General features: G+C 37.3%; 1 long non-coding RNA gene across 2 annotated transcripts in view; it reads right to left on the reverse strand.

Annotated features, from left to right (window-relative positions):
- LOC129058961 (uncharacterized) overlaps positions 1-12,998 on the reverse strand; it is a 55,729-nt gene that overhangs the window by 13,603 nt on the left and 29,128 nt on the right. Inside the window, exon 3 of one of the 2 annotated variants that reach the window (XR_010139871.1) lies at positions 10,500-11,107. The exons of the other annotated variant lie outside the window; for it this stretch is intronic. This is a non-coding gene — a long non-coding RNA (uncharacterized LOC129058961). Of the gene's footprint in view, positions 1-10,499; positions 11,108-12,998 lie in introns of those variants that run through there. 2 annotated transcript variants of the gene reach the window in all.

Raw genomic sequence — 12,998 nt, forward strand, 5'->3', positions numbered from 1 at the left:
TCCTGAAGGGAATGTCTTTAAGAAAATGCAGGAGAAGAATGGAAAGAATGCAGTGATGATAGCAAAACTCAGGAACTGAACAAATAGAGTAGAATAGTTTTGGGCCTTGAATGTTTATTTATTTAAGGTTCAAGTGATTTTAAAACCAGTCATATTTGAAAAGTTTAAGGATTCCCAAAAGCAGAAGAAATTCTAGATGTAACAGGGCATATTTGGGGCTTATCAAGGGCTGAACTCTGAAGATTTAATAGCTAATTTATTTGCAATCACTGCAGCTGAATCAGATAGAATGTAAAATACTTTTTACACTGCTAGCTTCAACCACCTGTTTTTTGAAAATCTAAATGTACTACTACAACTGTGGAAGAGAGAAAGTAAAAGTTTTGTTGAGAAGTGGAAAGATTTCTTTTCAGCTAGAACTTGTGCTACAAATCTCCTGGAACTAGGTTTTTGGTGTAGAAATATGAGTGATGCTTGAGCTTCTTTTTTTTTTGCCTTGAGAATTTTTATTTTATTTTATTTTATTATTTTATTTATTTTTATTTTATTATTATTATTATTATTATTATTATTATACTTTAGGCTGTATGGTACATGTGCGCAACGTGCAGGTAAGTTACATATGTATACATGTGCCATACTGGTGCGCTGCACCCACCAACTCGTCATCTAGCATTAGGTATATCTCCCAATGCTATCCCTCCCCCCTACCCCCACCCCACAACAGTCCCCGAAGTGTGATGTTCCCCTTCCTGTGTCCATGTGTTCTCATTGTTCAATTCCCACCTATGAGTGAGAATATGCAGTGTTTGGTTTTTTGTTCTTGCGATAGTTTACTGAGAATGATGATTTCCAATTTCATCCATGTCCCTACAAAGGACATGAACTCATCATTTTTTATGGCTGCATAGTATTCCATGGTGTATATGTGCCACATTTTCTTAATCCAGTCTATCATTGTTGGACATTTGGGTTGGTTCCAAGTCTTTGCTATTGTGAATAGTGCTGCAATAAACATATGTGTGCATGTGTCTTTATAGCAGAATGATTTATAGTCCTTTGGGTATATACCCAGTAATGGGATGGCTGGGTCAAATGGTATTTCTAGTTCTAGATCCCTGAGGAATTGCCACACTGACTTCCACAAGGGTTGAACTAGTTTACAGTCCCACCAACAGTGTCAAAGTGTTCCTATTTCTCCACATCCTCTCCAGCACCTGTTGTTTCCTGACTTTTTAATGATTGCCATTCTAACTGGTGTGAGATGGTATCTCATTGTGGTTTTGATTTGCATTTCTCTGATGGCCAGTGATGGTGAGCATTTTTTCATGTGTTTTTTGGCTGCATAAATGTCTTCTTTTGAGAAGTGTCTGTTCATGTCCTTTGCCCACTTTTTGATGGGGTTGTTTGTTTTTTTCTTGTAAATTTGTTTGAGTTCATTGTAGATTCTGGATATTAGCCCTTTGTCAGATGAGTAGGTTGTGAAAATTTTCTCCCATTTTGTAGGCTGCCTGTTCACTCTGATGGTAGTTTCCTTTGCTGTGCAGAAGCTCTTTAGTTTAATTAGATCCCATTTGTCAATTTTGGCTTTTGTTGCCATTGCTTTTGGTGTTTTAGACATGAAGTCCTTGCCCATGCCTATGTCCTGAATGGTATTGCCTAGGTTTTCTTCTAGGGTTTTTATGGTTTTAGGTCTAACATTTAAGTCTTTAATCCATCTTGAATTGATTTTTGTATAAGGTGTAAGGAAGGGATCCAGTTTCAGCTTTCTACATATGGCTAGCCAGTTTTCCCAGCACCATTTATTAAATAGGGAATCCTTTCCCCATTTCTTGTTTTTGTCAGGTTTGTCAAAGATCAGATACTTGTAGATATGTGGCATTATTTCTGACGGCTCTGTTCTGTTCCATTGATCTATATCTCTGTTTTGGTACCAGTACCATGCTGTTTTGGTTACTGTAGCCTTGTAGTATAGTTTGAAGTCAGGTAGCGTGATGCCTCCAGCTTTGTTCTTTTGGCTTAGGATTGACTTGGCGATGCGGGCTCTTTTTTGGTTCCATATGAACTTTAAAGTAGTTTTTTCCAATTCTGTGAAGAAAGTCATTGGTAACTTGATGGGGATGGCATTGAATCTGTAAATTACCTTGGGAAGGATGGCCATTTTCATGATATTGATTCTTCCTACCCATGAGCATGGAATGTTCTTCCATTTGTTTGTATCCTCTTTTATTTCCTTGAGCAGTGGTTTGTAGTTCTCCTTGAAGAGGTCCTTCACATCCCTTGTAAGTTGGATTCCTAGGTATTTTATTCTCTTTGAAGCAATTGTGAATGGGAGTTCACTCATGATTTGGCTCTCTGTTTGTCTGTTATTGATGTATAAGAATGCTTGTGATTTTTGTACATTGATTTTGTATCCTGAGACTTTGCTGAAGTTGCTTATCAGCTTAAGGAGATTTTGGGCTGAGACAATGGGGTTTTCTAGATATACTATCATGTCATCTGCAAACAGGGACAATTTGACTTCCTCTTTTCCTAATTGAATACCCTTGATTTCTTTCTCTTGCCTAATTGCCCTGGCCAGAACTTCCAACACTATGTTGAATAGAAGTGATGAGAGAGGGCATCCCTGTCTTGTGCCAGTTTTCAAAGGGAATGCTTCCAGTTTTTGCCCATTCAGTATGATATTGGCTGTGGGTTTGTCATAAATAGCTCTTATTATTTTGAGATACGTCCCATCAATTCCTAATTTATTGAGACTTTTTAGCATGAAGGGTTGTTGAATTTTGTCAAAGGCCTTTTCTGCATCTATTGAGATAATCATGTGGTTTTTGTCTTTGGTTCTGTTTATATGCTGGATTACATTTATTGATTTGCGTATATTGAACCAGCCTTGCATCCCAGGGATGAAGCCCACTTGATCATGGTGGATAAGCTTTTTGATGTGCTGCTGGATTCTGTTTGCCAGTATTTTATTGAGGATTTTTGCATCAATGTTCATCAAGGATATTGGTCTAAAATTCTCTTTTTTTGTTGTGTCTCTGCCAGGCTTTGGTATCAGGATGATGCTGGCCTCATAAAATGAGTTAGGGAGGATTCCCTCTTTTTCTATTGATTGGAATAGTTTCAGAAGGAATGGTACCAGCTCCTCCTTGTACCTCTGGTAGAATTCGGCTGTGAACCCATCTGGTCCTGGACTTTTTTTGGTTGGTAAACTATTGATTATTGCCACAATTTCAGCTCCTGTTATTGGTCTATTCAGAGATTCAACTTCTTCCTGGTTTAGTCTTGGGAGGGTGTATGTGTTGAGGAATTTATCCATTTCTTCTAGATTTTCTAGTTTATTTGCGTAGAGGTGTTTGTAATATTCTCTGATGGTAGTTTGTATTTCTGTGGGATCAGTGGTGATATCCCCTTTACCATTTTTTATTGCATCTATTTGATTCTTCTCTCTTTTTTTCTTTATTAATCTTGCTAGCGGTCTATCAATTTTGTTGATCCTTTCAAAAAACCAGCTCCTGGATTCATTTATTTTTTGAAGGGTTTTTTGTGTCTCTATTTCCTTCAGTTCTGCTCTGATTTTAGTTATTTCTTGCCTTCTGCTAGCTTTTGAATGTGTTTGCTCTTGCTTTTCTAGTTCTTTTAATTGTGATGTTAGGGTGTCAATTTTGGATCTTTCCTGCTTTCTCTTGTGGGCATTTAGTGCTATAAATTTCCCTCTACACACTGCTTTGAATGCATCCCAGAGATTCTGGTATGTTGTGTCTTGGTTCTCGTTGGTTTCAAAGAACATCTTTATTTCTGCCTTCATTTCGTTATGTGCCCAGTAGTCATTCAGGAGCAGGTTGTTCAGTTTCCACGTAGTTGAGTGGTTTTGAGTGAGATTCTTAATCCTGAGTTCTAGCTTGATTGCACTGTGATCTGAGAGATAGTTTGTTATAATTTCTGTTCTTTTACATTTATTAAGGAGAGCTTTACTTCCAAGTATATGGTCAATTTTGGAATAGGTGTGATGTGGTGCTGAAAAAAATGTATATTCTGTTGATTTGGGGTGGAGAGTTCTGTAGATGTCTATTAGGTCTGCTTGGTGCAGAGCTGAGTTCAATTCCTGGGTATCCTTGTTGATTTTCTGTTTCGTTGATCTGTCTAATGTTGACAGTGGGGTGTTAAAGTCTCCCATTATTAATGTGTGGGAGTCTAAGTCTCTTTGTAGGTCACTCAGGACTTGCTTTATGAATCTGGCTGCTCCTGTATTGGGTGCATATATATTTAGGAGAGTTAGCTCTTCTTGTTGAATTAATCCCTTTACCATTATGTGATGGCCTTCTTTGTCTCTTTTGATCTTTGTTGGTTTAAAGTCTGTTTTATCAGAGACTAGGATTGCAACCCCTGCCTTTTTTTGTTTTCCATTTGCTTGGTAGATCTTCCTCCATCCTTTTATTTTGAGCCTATGTGTGTCTCTGCACATGAGATGGGTTTCCTGAATACAGCACACTGATGGGTCTTGAGTCTTTATCCAATTTGCCAGTCTGTGTCTTTTAATTGGAGCATTTAGTCCATTTACATTTAAAGTTAATATTGTTATGTGTGAATCTGATCCTGTCATTATGATGTTAGCTGGTTATTTTGCTCGTTAGTTGATGCAGTCTCTTCCTAGTCTCGATGGTCTTTACATTCGGTATGATTTTGCAGTGGCTGGTACCGGTTGTGCCTTTCCATGTTTAGCGCTTCCTTCAGGAGCTCTTTTAGGGCAGGCCTGGTGGTGACAAAATCTGTCAGCATTTGCTTGTCTGTAAAGTATTTTATTTCTCCTTCACTTATGAAGCTTAGTTTGGCAGGATATGAAATTCTGGGTTGAAAATTCTTTTCTTTAAGAATGTTGAATATTGGTCCCCACTCTCTTCTGGCTTGTAGAGTTTCTGCCGAGAGATCCACTGTTAGTCTGACGGGCTTCCCTTTGATGGTAACCCGACCTTTCTCTCTGGCTGCCCTTAACATTTTTTCCTTCATTTCAACTTTGGTGAATCTGACAATGATGTGTCTTGGAGTTGCTCTTCTCGAGGAGTATCTTTGTGGCGTTCTCTGTATTTCCTGAATCTGAATGTTGGCCTGCCTTGCTAGATTGGGGAAGTTCTCCTGGATAATATCCTGCAGAGTGTTTTCCAACTTGTTTCCATTCTCCCCGTCACTTTCAGGTACACCAATCAGACGTAGATTTGGTCTTTTCACATAGTCCCACATTTCTTGGAGGCTTTGCTCATTTCTTTTTATTCTTTTTTCTCTAAACTTCCCTTCTCGCTTCATTTCATTCATTTCATCTTCTAGGGCTGATACCCTTTCTTCCATTTGATCGCATCGGCTCCTGAGGCTTCTGCATTCTTCACGTAGTTCTCGAGCCTTGGTTTTCAGCTCCATCAGCTCCTTTAAGCACTTCTCTGTATTGGTTATTCTAGTTATACATTCTTCTAAATTTTTCTCAAAGTTTTCAACTTCTTTGCCTTTGGTTTGAATATCCTCCCGTAGCTCGGAGTAATTTGATCGTCTGAAGCCTTCTTCTCTCAGCTCATCAAAGTCATTCTCCGTCCAGCTTTGTTCCGTTGCTGGTGAGGAACTGCGTTCCTTTGGAGGAGGAGAGGTACTCTGCTTTTTAGAGTTTCCAGTTTTTCTGCTCTGTTTTTTCCCCATCTTTGTGGTTTTATCTACTTTTGGTCTTTGATGATGGTGATGTACAGATGGGTTTTTGGTGTGGATGTCCTTTCTGTTAGTTTTCCTTCTAACAGACAGGACCCTCAGCTGCAGGTGTGTTGGAGTACCTGGCCGGCCGTGTGAGGTATCAGTCTGCCCCTGCTGGGGGCTGCCTCCCAGTTAGGCTGCTTGGGGGTCAGGGGTCAGGGACCCACTTGAGGAGGCAGTCAGCCCGTTCTCAGCTCTCCAGTTGCGTACTGGGAGAACCACTGCTCTCCTCAAAGCTGTCAGACAGGGACATTTAAGTCTGCAGAGGTTACTGCTGTCTTTTTGTTTGTCTGTGCCCTGCCCCCAGAGGTGGAGCCTACAGAGGCAGGCAGGCCTCCTTGAGCTGTGGTGGGCTCCACCCAGTTCAAGCTTCCTGGCTGCTTTGTTTACCTAAGCGAGCCTGGGCAATGGCGGGCGCCCCTCCCCCAGCCTCGCTGCCGACTTGCTGTTTGATCTCAGACTGCTGTGCTAGCAATCAGCGAGACTCCGTGGGCATAGGACCCTCTGAGCCAGGTGCGGGCTATACTCTCCTGGGGCACCATTTCCTAAGCCCTTCGGAAAAGCACAGTATTCGGGTGGGAGTGGCCCGATTTTCCAGGTGCCGTCTGTCACCCCTGGAAAGGGAACTCCCTGACCCCTTGCGCTTCCCCAGTGAGTCAATGCCTCGCCCCTGCTTCGGCTGGCGCACGGTGCACTCACCCACTGACCTGCGCCCACTGTCTGGCACTCCCTAGTGAGATGAACACGGTACCTCAGATGGAAATGCAGAAATCACCTGTCTTCTGCGTCGCTCGCGCTGGGAGCTGTAGACTGGAGCTGTTCCTATTTGGCCATCTTGGCTCCTCCTCTGATGCTTGAGCTTCTACTACTGAGTACGTTACAGAACAAACATTCTCTTTGGGAATTGATTTTATTGGAGAGTAGGTTTCAGATAGTAAACAAGCATTAGTAAATGCCTTTCAGTCTAATGGTCTTCAAAATTATATATATATATAAACACACATAAATACACATATATACACATGCACACATATATACACATGTATGTATGTCTATATACATATGTAAATATTATTACACACATATATCTATACAAATATATGCATATATATGACCATATATATGATCCAATTTGATCTTTATAGCCATCCTGGTGATGTGGACACATTAATGTATTTTCATATACTTTTAGAAAAGAGAGCTATCTTTGCTACACAGCTATAGGTAATTCTTGGTTCACACATCAGTAAAATGATATAGAATTCAGCTTTTTCTCATGACTACTGTTTCTTCTGTGTGGACCATGTTGGGTAAGCCCTGCACTAGGTTCTCATCCTGTCTTCTTTCCTCTCATATCCTTCTATCTCTGAACCGCCTATTTCTATCTCCGCATTGCTTTCAAAGTTATTATCTTCAAACACTGTCTTGCTTAAAGCCTTTGATGTTTCCCTATTACTCATGGAATGGAGTATACATTTCTCATTAGGATAGTCACAGACCTGAGGATTGGCCTCTAATTTGCCTGCACATTTTTACAAACTTAAAAAATTATCCTGGACTAATCATTAAGTCATTATCTTCAGTACTTTTAAAATATTAAACCATACATATTTCTTTTAAGCTATATTTCATTGTCTGACCCACAGAGATTCTTAAAGCTTTTCACATCCTAGCTTTTCATTCATATCCTATCTATGATCAACAGGACCTGAAACATATATTTAACTCAAATCCAGTGCAGTATCTTGCCAGAGAGAAGGCAGTTACATGCTATAGAGAGGATACAGGAGGATTCCACGCTGAATAACAAGCAAGATGAGTTGGTGAAATCCAGTCAAGGGAGAAAAAAAGGTAAAATGGAGCAGCCCAGTAAGTGTAATGTTAGTAAATCCTTCTGTAGCACTTACTGTATGCCTCACACTATCTAGGCACTTGGCATATGTTAACATCATTTAATCCTCACAACAACAATTTTCCTACATTTAAAAGGAAGGTGAATGATTTACCCAAAGTCATGTATCTGTAGAGTGGGTGAACTGGGATCTGAATGCAAGCAGTCTGGTTATCCTGGAACAATTAATACCTAATATCCAAGATATGATGACATAAGACTTCACTCCAAATTCCAGTTCAAATTCCCATCAGATCTAGGTATGGTTTGTTTCTTATCTTTGATTTTTTGAGGATATATTGTATAAGATATAGCCTCCTTTAGTGCTAATTTGAACATATTTTCACTTGTTTCATCCAAAATAGCCTTAGTGAGACTTGCCACTTTCCACGAAAAACATTTTCATTTTTAATGTACCTTTTCAGTGTGGCTTTTCCAACATATTTATCTGTTGAAATTGTAAAGGTGCTTTATGATCTAGCTCGATTCCCATTTGTGACTTTTTAGAAATTTCACCCCAAATCAGTATTGTTTTTACCCACCTTTGTTCTTAGTGCACTTCTTATTCTATTCAAAGCCTTAGACATTCTACTTTTGATATTTTAAGTTCTGTATCTATTTCCATAATACTACTTTGAACCATATCAAATTGCCCCGAGTATTAATATTGTATAAATCGCTGATACTTGACTATTTTTGATTTACTAAAATGGCAATTTCATGGGGATCAATTTAATATATTGGAAGAAAATTTACTGACAGAGAGGTATCTTAATGATCTTTACACCATTAATCAGAATATCTGATTAATGGTAGGTCTTGGTATATTTTAGTGAAATTAAATATTTGTTGGATATAATAAAATTTTAGTACTTAAATATAATTTTCCACAAATATTCTCCTGGAAATAATAAAATGTGTAGAAAAATAAATCCACTATTTCTCCTAGTTTTCTGTTTCTGAAATTGTTAGTGTTCATTCCCCCCAAAAATGCCTGAAATTATTCGATGTTCTTAATTATGTATGGATAACTACAACTGGGGACTTTAATTGGGCTGCATAAAACATAACAAGTTCACACTTACAAAAAGTGCATTCATAGGATTTTATTACTTCCCAGTAATATCCAGGTAAATCAGTCAAAATATTACAACTAAAATAAAGTCCTAGATCTTAAGACGTTTACAGAATAATGAAGAACTACATATAAATGTAGTTTTTTGGAAGCTCAGAAGACTAAATCTGATAAATCTGTATCAGGCAGTTATCATGGAAGATTTCATGAAGAAATTGCTCTGAATTGGGATTTGAAGGATGAATAGGAATTAGTCAGAATTGGAAGGAATATGGAGTGTTGAAGAATATTACAGAAAGAGTGTGGATAGAATTTAAGAAAGCTTTGGAGACCTGCAAATAGAACTATGCAGCACAGGGTGTGAGTGGAGCTGGGGGCAAGTGACAAGAGGGCTCATTTAAATATTTAAGTAGAATATTAATATTGCATAGTTTGTGCTCTCTAAAAGTGAAAAAAAAAAAAGGAATTATAAGAGAATGTAGAAGGTTCTGGGTTAAATGAAGTGGTTACTCTGACTGTATTGCGGATGATGTAAAAAGAACTGGGGAGACCAGCTTCGGAGATTACTGTTACGATCTGAATAAGGACAATAAGGACCTTGAATAAGGATGTTGCCAGTTCAAATCAGTTGGACAGTGGATTCGACAAATGTAGGGAAATTAAATTGGTAGGAACTGGAGACAATCAAAGGCTGAAAATCACTCTATTTGCATATTCTATAAATTACCAAGTAATGTATTTATCTAGAATTAGCCTGGATCGTTGAGAGCTCAAGTTAACTGTGAATGATGCTTGCAACAAAATCCCCCGTGAACTGAATATTTTATTGAAAATATGTGTACATAGCCTGGAATAAATTGTTGTTTCTCCGGAGGCAGTCTTCTGAATGAAGTTTCATATAAATTAAACATTTCAGGTTGATGAGCAAAACACACTTCAAATTAAAACATGAAATAATATTAATTAAACAAAAGAATGTTGCAAATTGATGTTAGCATACATCTTCACCGTCTTTTATTTTTTATGAAACTGCATAATTAATGTTCCTTTTAAAAATGAAAGATTAAATACCATGTTGTCATTAAAAAACGTGTGCCAGCCTGCTGTTATTAGATAAAGAAGGTGATTATAAGGAGCAAGCTGAGAATGACAGGAGGATGCTTACTGTGTCAAATTCATGTTTTTTTTTTTTAATCAGCATCATGTGGCATTCAGAAAAATATTTTTTATAACATACTCTTTTTTTATCTTTCATTTAGTTCAATCTGAAAGATATTTTAAGGTAGGCAATCAGAAATAATAAATGCATTTATAAGTAGATGTAAACCTGGCCCATATGCTTAGGGAAATGATAAATTTTAGTCCACTGAACCCAATTTATTTGCATTATTACCTGTTCTCTACAAGTTAAAGAATCTTTAAATAGTTCATAGGCAATAAAAGGCAAATTTTTCATCCTTTACACAGTCCTTCACAATGTTTCTTGGCACAAGAAAAGATGATGATAGGAATAAAAAAATCTTAGAAACATGTCAAAGCTTCCTCTTCATAATAGGCACCTCAGCTTTCAACATGTTTCTTTTTCCTTGCTTAGTGGGCTATAGTACATCTTAAGGCCAAATCCAAGTTTTAGCAGGAGCATAAACGTTTATCATAGTGTTAATTTTGTCAAAAAGTATACATTGAGAATTTAGTGTGTGTCAATTGCTGGGCAACTGTTTATTGGTGCTAAGAGTGAAGAGATAATATTGTGCCTGCCTTCATGGAGCATACATTCTGTAAGAAAAGACAAACAAGTGGCAAAGCAATCAAATTCATGTGATAAAAGTGGGGTGATGGATCAATGAGGAAATAAAGCAAAGGCAGTTCTCACTTATCCAACAGATAATTGAGAATTTTGCTGGTTACCAAGATAAGCAAGTAAGAAGCATTCCATAAAGAGGGAGTATGTGGTGGATAGGCTAGTATGTAAGAGAGGACCCAGATTTAGAGGAATTTACAGAACTTCAGCATCTCACATCTCACTTAATACTTCCTGGATCATGTTGCCAATTTTGCACATAAGGTAATATGTATTGAAAAGGCTAGAAGGAAATTTGAAATGTCATTTACCTTTTTCCAAAATCTTTCTTCTTTTTAAAATTTTTTTAACAATTTCTAAATTACCTTGATTCTCTAGTCTATCTTGAAATGATGGAACAAGTTAGGGAAAGTTAACCAAACATTTTGAATTTAAGGAGAGTTAAATTCATTTTAGTTTTTCCATACTGGCCTATCCTTATCATCATATAGTCTCTACTCTTCAATTCTTCCACAAATCTCTTAATTTCTCTATCCCATGGCTGATCATTCCTTTTCTAAGTAAAGAGAGCTTCGTTTCCTTCTGGTGAGTTCCATCTCTCTGTGTTTTTCTGGAAAGTAGCAACGTAGGAGAGAGTTTATTCACATAGTTCATAAAACAAAAAGAAAATAATCATTTCAGGTTAATGTAGCAAGGGGAGTAAATATAGACTCTACACTTTTAACAATGGGGGTTGTATGAAATAATAAAACTCCACTTTTCAGAGTAGAGAGCTGTGTACATTCAACTTCATACACTCTATTTGTATGACATTTTTAAGGCCATTTTTGTTGGAGTTTTTCAAACTATTTTGATACACATGTTTATACATTTATTCAGGTTATAGCAGATTAGAAACTGAAGGTTATAAAACTCAGGTAAGTACTAAATGATTCAGCAGATATGATAACACCATGGGAAAAAAGTGAAAAACAAACGTGACTATTGCAGCATATGGTGGTAATGAATGGCTGCAATAATGTCTTTAGTTAATATATTCAATTTAAATAAAAATACATAATGTATTTTATACTTTTAAATTAAAAACAATTTAAAAATTAGGTACATAATAATTAAACTTTAGCTATCTTTGTAATTACACTGGTGAAATCTTCTAATTTTTGATCATGGTCAGTCATATGGGATATAATAAGACTCTTGCTTTTCATAATGTAAAAATGCTCAATACATTATAGAGCAAAATTATAGAATAGAGTGCTTGGTTAAAGTGTGAACAATCACTAGGAGAAACTAAGGAGAGAAGACAATATTCTAGTTAAAAAAGCAAATAAAAAAGCAAATTGGGAGAAACATAGTGATGTCAAGCAATAGTAAGGTATTTTGCCCATCCATGCAGAATTAGCAAGGGTTTGTTGGTATGTTTTGAAAAAGATAGAAATAATCAGCTAGAAATTATAGCAGGAACTTTAGCTCTTCTGCCAGGTAGCCACCAAAGCAGCTCTCTTTGTAAGTGTGCAGGAGATTGCTCTGTGCGCAAAGGTGGAAATGTCTTGAAGAAGACGAAAGTAAATGTTTTGGGGTCCATGATGGTATGGACATCATGGGGAGTCTACAGTCCAAAACAGCACTCAGGACAAGTTTTATTAAAGGTGGGCAATGAAACTGTAGGCTGTGATTATAACCAGACTACTCTTTAAATGTTTGATAAGTGTCATCGTATTTTCTGTTTATTAAAGTCAAAATTAATCTATGTGAAAAGTGCTAGTCTGACATTTCAGATATTCCTACCAGAGCTAAGAAAAGGAAATATGCCCCCCAGCACTCTGCCTTCTGGATGTTTTGACCTTGCTTTATTTTACTTCACAGACCTTTCACTCCCTGAGAAGGTAGAGTAGGTGGAATAATGGTTCCCCAAATTGTTCTCATTCTAATCCTTAGAACCTATGAATATGTTATCTGAATATGTTATCTGACATGCCAAAAGGGATTTTGCAGATGTGATTAAATTAAGGACACAGAGATGGGGAGATTACGTTGGATAATCCAGATACGGCCAATCTAATTCCATGAATCTTTAAAAGTGTATAACCTTTCCTAGTTGCAGTCAGAGGGAGATGTGACTATGAAAAGATGATCAGAGAGGAAAAATGTTGTTCATTTTAAAAATGGAGAAAGCAAGCCACGGACCAAGGAATGTGGGAAGCTTCTAGAAGCAGGAAAAGACAAGGAAACAGACTCCTAGTACTTCCAGAGAGGAATGCAGCACTGCCAACACTTAGATTTTGGCTTGATGAGTCCTGTATCAGACTTTCAACCTAAAAAAACTATCAAATTGTGTTTTCAGTGACTAAATTGGTGGTAATTTGTTATAGCAGCAATAGGAAACTAATACATTCTTGTGATATTTTTGAAGTTCTTTTATCTACAGTATTTCACTTGAGTTTCAAAACCACTTCTTATTACATGTTTTACAAATGGAGAACTAGATATGCACACACATT

Source organism: Pongo abelii, chromosome 3 (assembly GCF_028885655.2).
Source record: "Pongo abelii isolate AG06213 chromosome 3, NHGRI_mPonAbe1-v2.0_pri, whole genome shotgun sequence".
Lineage (NCBI taxonomy): Eukaryota > Metazoa > Chordata > Mammalia > Primates > Hominidae > Pongo > Pongo abelii.